The 7,984-nt window shown below is 50.9% G+C and overlaps 1 long non-coding RNA gene across 1 annotated transcript; it reads left to right on the top strand.

Moving 5' to 3' along the window:
* The first annotated feature begins 221 nt into the window (after positions 1–221).
* Positions 222–5,941, top strand: LOC135978819 (uncharacterized). Its single transcript, XR_010596177.1, has 3 exons — positions 222–657; positions 4,559–4,654; positions 5,825–5,941. It is a non-coding gene; the product is annotated as an uncharacterized LOC135978819 (long non-coding RNA).
* The last annotated feature ends 2,043 nt before the right edge of the window (positions 5,942–7,984 follow it).

The raw sequence follows: 7,984 nt of genomic DNA, 5'->3' as shown, positions 1-7,984 counted from the left end.
TTTCACCTGGCAGGGAAAGTGACCTAAAGGTTAGGATGTTCTCACAGGCTGTGGTAGTTACTGGGACCTTGGCAGGGAGGATTGGTGGCTTGTGGGGCATCGGATACCTCCCCTCCTCCTAGAGCTGTGCAGTAACCAGAACATTACCCTCACGGGGCAGGTTGGTCGCGTCGCAGGGGCCGCTGGGAGTTGTAGTTCTCAGCCGCTCCCCTCTCCCGGCTCTCCCTGGAGCGTGAGGCCCGGCCGGACTACAGCCCACAGCATGCCCTGGGCAGGAGCGAGTGTCGCACCGAGATGATGTCACAGCGGGCAACCAACACACACAGATTAGGAGATCCTAGCCTCCCTATTTCCCCAGAGTTGTCATAACTATAAAGGGAAGGGTAACAGCCGTCCTGTGTACAGTACTATAAAATCCCTCCTGGCCAGAGACTCCAAAATCCTTTTCCCTGTAAAGGGTTAAGAAGCTCGGATAACCTGGCTGACACCTGACCCAAAGGACCAATAAGGGGACAAGATACTTTCAAATCTTGGTGGGGGGAAGGCTTTTGTTTGTGCTCTTTGTTTGGGAGTTGTTCGCTCTTGGGACTGAGAGGGACCAGACATCAATCCAGGTTCTCCACATCTTTCTGAACAAGTCTCTTAGATTTCAAACTTGTAAGTAAACAGCCAGGCAAGGCGTATTAGTTTTTACTTTGTTTTCTCAACATGTAAATGTACCTTTTACTAGAGTGTTTACCTCTGTTTGCTGTACTTTGAATCCGATTTCTAACGCAGCGTTTTGCTCTGGCCTATTGCTCTTTAAGTTTGATTACCCTGTAAAGTTATTTTCCATCCTGATTTTACAGAGATGTTTTTTACCTTTTTTCTTTAATTAAAAGCCTTCTTTTTAAGAACCTGATTGATTTCTCCTTGTTTTAAGATCCAAGAGGTTTGGAACTTGATCCACCAGGAGTTGGTGGGAGGAAGGAGGGGGATGGTTAATTTCTCCTTGTTTTTAGATCCAAGGGGGTTGGATCTGTATTCACCAGGGAATTGGTGAAAGGTTTCTCAAGGCTTCCCAGGGAAGGGAATCCACTTGGGAATGGTGGCAGTGGACCAGATCTAAGCTGGTAGTTAAGCTTAGCAGTTTTCATGCAGGCCCCCACATTTGTACCCTAAAGTTCAGAGTGGGGAAGCAGCCTTGACAAGAGTCTAGTGACTCTCTCACCCTGGGCTCTCCCCAGTATAGACTCTTGTTCACACTAGTCAAATGATGTTCAAATGCTGAGAAGGAGCAGGGAAGAGGCACAGAAATGACTTGTGGCCTGGCCAGCACACCTTCGAGCAGGCAACCCGAGGGGCTGCAGCTAGTCAGCTTGACTAAGCAGTTGCGAGCTCTGTCATTAAGGTCTATAGTCACCCAGCAGGAGGAGGTAGCTGCATTTCAGGTTTTTGCTCTAGCAGACAAAGGTGTAAGGAGAGCTGGCAAAGCTGATGTTAGAAACATTGACATTGGAAATCCATGTAAGTGTAGAAGAGTGACGGAACCAATCGTGCGGGGACGTGGGAATTCACTCTCACCTGGCCTCTGGGGCTGGAGGCAGCACGTGGCTGGCACTTCTCGCTCCTTCCGTACGAGGGGCAGGTGCTGCTACCGACTGCTCCCCCTAACCCCCGCCCTGCTGCGCTCTGGGGATGCTGTCCTGCTGTGGAGCTCTCAGGTGTCTTGAACTGGAATTTGTTTGGAGAGAAACTGCTAAGAAGCCTTATCAACCCCGAGCAGAGAGTACCTGGGAGCCTGCCTGGGTCGGGCGGGTCTGGTACAGCCTCCCCCAGATAAGGCTCTTCCCTGGACCTGCCACCCATTGGAATCTGGAACGATTCCCTCCGAGGTAACACCCGGGGCAGCCAGGGCAGGGCAGGGCAGGGCACGGCCTGCTCCCCGGGAGCGTTAGGGCTTTCAGGAGTGAGGGGTGCCAGCAGAGCAGGTTGTACGTTAAAGCAGCAAAGGCAGTTGGGGGGCAGAGGAATTGGTTGCTTTGCCATTGCACTTGATCAGCTCAATTTGAAAATTCTTTCAAAGGAAATCCAGATGTATACATCTGTCTGGGGTACATGTACACACATACACACGCACACTCACATGTGCACACACTCATGTGCACATTCACGTACACACATGTACACATCCATATATATACAGACGTGCACATACGCTGTCCCTGGAGCGCCCCAGGATGCGACTGACGGGGTGGCTGGCTATTATGGAGGCAGAAGGGGGTTGGGAGAAAATAATCAAGAAGAACTTTTGCTGAAAATGCAAACCTAAGCTGGAAATCTGTGAAGGGCTGGGCTCAGCGAAAATGATCTTTTGAGCTGCTCTTATTAACCGTGGTCCTGTACTTCCTGGTTTGCGTCGGACCCAGGCAGGAGACTGGGCTGCTCTCAGCTGTAGAAGCCATTGGAATGAGCCAGGTCGGAATGAGCCAGGCCCTCAGAGCCTTCTGCCACCAATCGCCCCAGCAGTCACTGATCCACACCAAACCACGTCCTTCCAGTCAGGCAGTTTCATATGCACACGTCAAACCCTTGGTTTGCCACTCAGACACCACAGTGATGGGCACAGTAAGGACCGAGAGACGCTAAACAGGCAGACAGACAAGGAAATAGTGGCCTTGGCTACAGGTTTGTGTGTGGTGCAAACGGATGAACACCAGTTGCTGGCTGAAGGCACAACCTTAATTCCCGCATCTCCTGTCTGTCAGCTATCGTTCGCTTGGCAGCCTGAGCTCCGATTTCTAACGCAGCGTTTTGCTCTGGCCTATTGTGGTTCTCATGTCCAGGGGCGCCTTGGCCCCTGGTATCAGGAGCGGTGCTAAGGAGGCTGCTTTTCAAAGGTCCTTAAGTAGAGTTGCCAACTTTCTACTTGCACAAAACCAAACGCCCTTGACCCAACCCCTTTCATGCCCTTCCCCAAGGCCCCACCCCCACTCACTCCAGCCCAGCCCACCTCCCTCAGTCGTTCGCTCTCACACCCTCACTCACTTTCACTGGGCTGGGGCTGGGGGTTGGAGTGCAGGGAGGGGTGAGGGCTCCGGTGGGGATGCGGGCTCTGCGATTGGGCTGGAGATTAGGGGTTTGGGGTGCCAGAGGGGGATCCGTGCTGGGGCAGAGGGTTGGGGTGCGGACTCTGGGAGGGAGTTTGGGTGCAGGAGGGGGCTCAGGGCTAGGGTAGGAGATTGGGGTGCGGGTGGGGGTGTGGGGTCTGGGAGGGATTAGGGTACAGGAGGGTGTTCCAACCTGGGGCAGGGGTTTGGGGTGCCGGGTGTGAGGTCTGGGAGGGAATTTGGGTGTGGGAGGGGGTTCCAACCGGGGCAGGGTTTCTGGGTGCGAGCTCCAGCCAGGCGGCGCTTACCTCAGCCAGCTCCTGGTCAATGGCACACGGGTGCTAATGCAGGCTCTTGACCCCTGTGTGACAATGCGGTTCTGGCGGAACCCAACTGAGAGTGCCAACTCAGGACAAATTGCTCAAATAGGGCAGTTACAGCCCAAGGCTGGGGTTTTTTCCACCTCTAAGGCAAACCAAACCAGCCAGACTAGGAGGACTTCGGTCTCACCCCACTGGCTAACCGCAAGTCTCACAAGCAATCTCCTTACACACTCCAGTTTCCCAGTATCACCACCAGTGCCACTCGTTATGGGGACAAATGGTTATGAAAACCAATACCCCAGTAAAAGAAAAAGGTTCTCCTGATCCCAAAGGACCAAGCCCCAGACCCAGGTCAATATACAAATCAGGTCTTACCCACAAATCACGCTGTTGCCAATCCTTTAGAATCTAAAATCTAAAGGTTTATTCATAAAAGGAAAAAGATAGAGATGAGAGTTAGAATTGGTTAAATGGAATCAATTACATACAGTAATGGCAAAGTTCTTGGTTCAGGCTTGCAGCAACGATGGAATAAACTGCAGGTTCAAATCAAGTCTCTGGAATACATCCCCAGCTGGGATGGGTCATCAGTCCTTTGTTCAAAGCTTCAGCTTGTAGCAAAGTTCCTCCAGAGGTATGAAGCAGGATTGAAGACAAGATGGAGATGAGGTATCAGCCTTATATAGTCTTTTCCAGGTGTAAGAACACCTCTTTGTTCTTACTGTGGAAAATTACAGCAAAATGGAGTCTGGAGTCACATGGGCAAGTCCCTGCATACTTTGCTGAGTTACAAGGCGTATCTGCCTTCTCTCAATGGGTCCATTGTATAGCTGATGGTCCTTAATGGGCCATAAAGCAGGCTAGGCAGAGCTAATCTCAGCTTGTCTGGGATGTCACCCAGAAGCATAGCATAAGTTTGCCATACAGACAGTATAGAGCCAATATTCATAACTTCGACCATAAAACTGATACATACATATAGACAGCATAATCATAACCAGTAAACCATAACCTTGTCCTAGACACCCCATTTGACCCCCTTTATACAAGATTTGGGTGCCACTACAGGACCTTGGTTGCAACAATGATCTATACGGTTCCAGTTTATGTCAATAACGTCACACCCTGGTCTCCCTCCGCTGGCAGGCTCTGAGCAAGGCCTGCGCCGAGAACATGGATGACGAGCTCTCGATCCTGCTGACAGCACCCCCCAGCACAGACAAACTCCAGCACATCTTGGAGGTGAGCAGAATGGGGAGGGGCAGCAGGGGTTTTACCTTAGCCCTGGGGACTCCTAGAAAGAAGAGACTGGAAAATCCATGTTTCTATTGGATCCTTCCGAGTATGCATTCGTGATATAAACTCACTGGGTGACCTTGGGGTAACTCACTTCCCCCTTACGGCATCAGTCTTCTCCACTATCAAATCTACACTGGGGAAGAAGGACAGAAGCCCCGACAATCACCTTCACCTCTGGGTGTCTGGTCCTGGGAGCCGAAACCAACTGGAGTATCTGCCCCATCTCCTAAACTGCCCTGTCTTTCCCTCCTAGGGCCTGGTCCTTAGTGCTCAACCTGGCCCCTTCCCAGCTTGTCCCTGACCTTTAAAGGACTCTCCAAGCCCCTCCCATGCCTGCTTCCCTTGGGGTCTCTCTCCTGGCTGAGCACAGGCTGCCCTTCTATCTCTCAGCAGGCCTGGGTCCTAGTCACAGGCTGCGTCTTGTCACGTGACCCCCACACTTATTCCCTTCACCCTAGGGAGCTGCATCACCTGGGCCAGGTGCAGTTGAGCTCCAACCCCTTTCCTGGCTATCTCACCCTGGGACAGGTTGAAAATGGAAACCTGTGGGTAACAGTAACTGGTTGCTCGCAAAGGTGCTGAAGACACCATGGAAGAGGAAATCCTTTGGCCTGGATTGAAATTATTCCGACTGAAAGTGAATGAGAGAAAATAGGTCCAGAGTTCTCTTCCTAGCAGCAGAAAATGTAGCGATTGATAGAAGTTCAGGTCAGAAAGGACCATTATGTGCATCTAGTCGCCCCTCCTGTATAACTCAGGGCCTAGAATGTGACCAAGTGGTTCCTTCAGCCAACCATAGCATGGGACTGAGCCAGAGCACGTCTTTTGGAACGACATCCACATGCAGGAGAGCCAGCTGGCTACCAGAAAATCTCTCTTCTGCAGTGACGTGGGGTTAAGGGACATGGGGGAAAAGACATGGAGGCTGTGACTAAACTTAGAGCAGCAAGGCCAGGAAAACCAGGGTTAGGTCCCAGGCCTGGCTATCAGATCTGCTGTTTTCTATTCCTGGCTTTGGGACCATGAGCGAGTCTCTGCACCGCTGGGTGCCTCGGTTTCCCCAGCTATCAAATGGAGCTAATCAAGGTTTTGTTTGTTCTCCCCATTTTACAGGGTGGGAAACCGAGACACAGTTGGGACCTGTCTACACTACAGGTCTGTCGTGCGTTTGTAATCTGCTGACCCCCACATGTTGTTCAGAGCCTATGGACAACACAGCTCCTAAAGGTGCGTTTGTTCTGTGCTTATCCCCTATGTATCAGCAGGGCTGGACAGCATTTCTCACTGTGATGTGGGGAGCAGGTCCTGGGTACTAAGGGTCTGAAGAAGCTCTCAAGGACTAATTTTTTAAAATAATTGTTATCAATGAATTGGGAGAAAACATACAATCACTGCGGATAAGATTGGGGGGTGACAAAATACAGGCAGAGTGGTAATTCCTGATGGGGAGAGGGCAGTGATACAGAGCGATCTGGCTCATTCGGCCAGCTGGACCCATTCAAAGAAAACAAGGTTGAGCAGAGCCCAATGCAAGGTCCTATGCGTGGCAACAAGGCACGCCGGCCACACCTCCAGAATGGGGACGTGTATCCAGGAAAGCAGTGACTCTGAAAAGGATTTAGGGGCCAGAGTGGAGAAGCCACTCAACATGAGCTCCCAGTGTGATGCTGTGGTGAACGGGGCTAAAGCCATCATTAGACGAAGGAGCAGAGCCGTGAGTAGGATAGGGAGGTGACACAGCAGCAGTGAGACTGCTATTGGAATACTGCCTCCAGTCTTGGTGTCCTCCTTTGAAAAAGATGGTCCTAGAAATTGGAGCTGGGGCAGCAAAGAGCCACCAAATGTTCTGAGGGCTGGAGAAAAATGCCTTCTAGTGAGCTATTGAAAGAGCTCAACCTGTTTAGCTTATCAAAAGAAGATTGAAGGGGACTTCATTGAAGTGTTGAAGTGCCTTAATGGAGAGAAAATACTGGGGATTAAAGGGCTCTCTAGTCTAGCAGAGAAAGGCAGAACAAGACCCAATGGCTGGAAGGTGAAAAGAGACAAATTCCTATGACAAATAAGGCACAAATATTCAACAGCGAGGATGATTGAACACAGGAAGAAGCTACCAAGGAAAGTGGTGGATTCTCCATCTCTTGATGTCATTAATAAAGACTAGATGCCTTTCCGGAATGTGTTTGCCCCAAAAGTAGCTATTGTGATAGACAGGAGGCCTGTGATATGCAGGGGGTCAGATTAGATGCTCTAACTGTCTCTTCTGGCCATAAAGTCTACTCATTTCTGAGAAACCGAGTGTAGCATTGGGAGCAGCTTGTGATGTTTTACTGTCTAGCCGGCTTGCTTCCTAGAATGAACACTCATTGAGCGGGGTGATCCCCAGAGAGTAGCTCAAACCTCCAAAGTGTCTGCCCTGTGGCAGGACATTAACACTGCAGGGGAGGGGTGGGTGTGGCAGTGACATCACAAAGGCCTTTTGCAGGACTTCAGCCTATTGGCCAAAGGTGCAGGGGAGGTGGTGACCTCACAGAGGGATGCTGACATCAGCCAGGCAGGACAGGGGCGCAGGGCCAAGGAAACCTCAGAGACCCCTGTGGCTTTGCTTCAGCAAGTCTCCTCTCGAGATCTCTCTTTGAGGTCTGAGAGAGTATTTGGGTTCATGTATGTGAGCACCAGGAGGAACCTCTTTTGAGTTTTCTCCTTTCTTTTTCCTGATTTCATTAGAAATCTGACGTCCCTGTTTAGAAGGTAAGAGCCTCCGAGAGGTTTGGAACCTGTTCAGTCTGCTGCATCTGGCGCCAGCTGAATTTTAGGCATGGAAAACACTAGCTTAAGGTGGCCAAATTTTATTCCCCACCTGGGATTTTGTCCCTTAGAATCTCTGGGGACATTAAGGTTTGTCCTTTTTCTTTTACCTTTTCCTCCATCCCTCCCTCCTTTCTTTTCATCTCTTACTTCTTTTGTCCTTTCCCTGTTCCCCTCCCACCACCAGGAGGGGTGTGTGTGTGTCGTGGGGGGTGCTCTACAACTCCCATGGTGGGAGGTCCACCGAAAAATGTGGGGCTGAAATAGTGCTCAGACAGTGATCCCCAGCGGTGACCTGGGCCATCCTTTGGGCTCTCTGGTGAGAACCCTCATCCTCCCGCCCCTCGGTCTCTACCCTGATTGGCTGAGCAGGGGGTTATTGACAGGGAGGAGACTCAGGTCCCTGTTGTTTTCTTTTAAGACCAAGTAAATAGTCATAACCAGTCATATGTTCGACAAGTTTTGCTG

This window comes from Chrysemys picta, unplaced genomic scaffold (genome assembly GCF_011386835.1).
Source record: "Chrysemys picta bellii isolate R12L10 unplaced genomic scaffold, ASM1138683v2 scaf464, whole genome shotgun sequence".
Classification (NCBI taxonomy): Eukaryota; Metazoa; Chordata; order Testudines; family Emydidae; genus Chrysemys; species Chrysemys picta.
The sequence above is the reverse complement of the archived record's forward strand: the minus strand, read 5'-3'. Positions and strand labels throughout refer to the sequence as shown.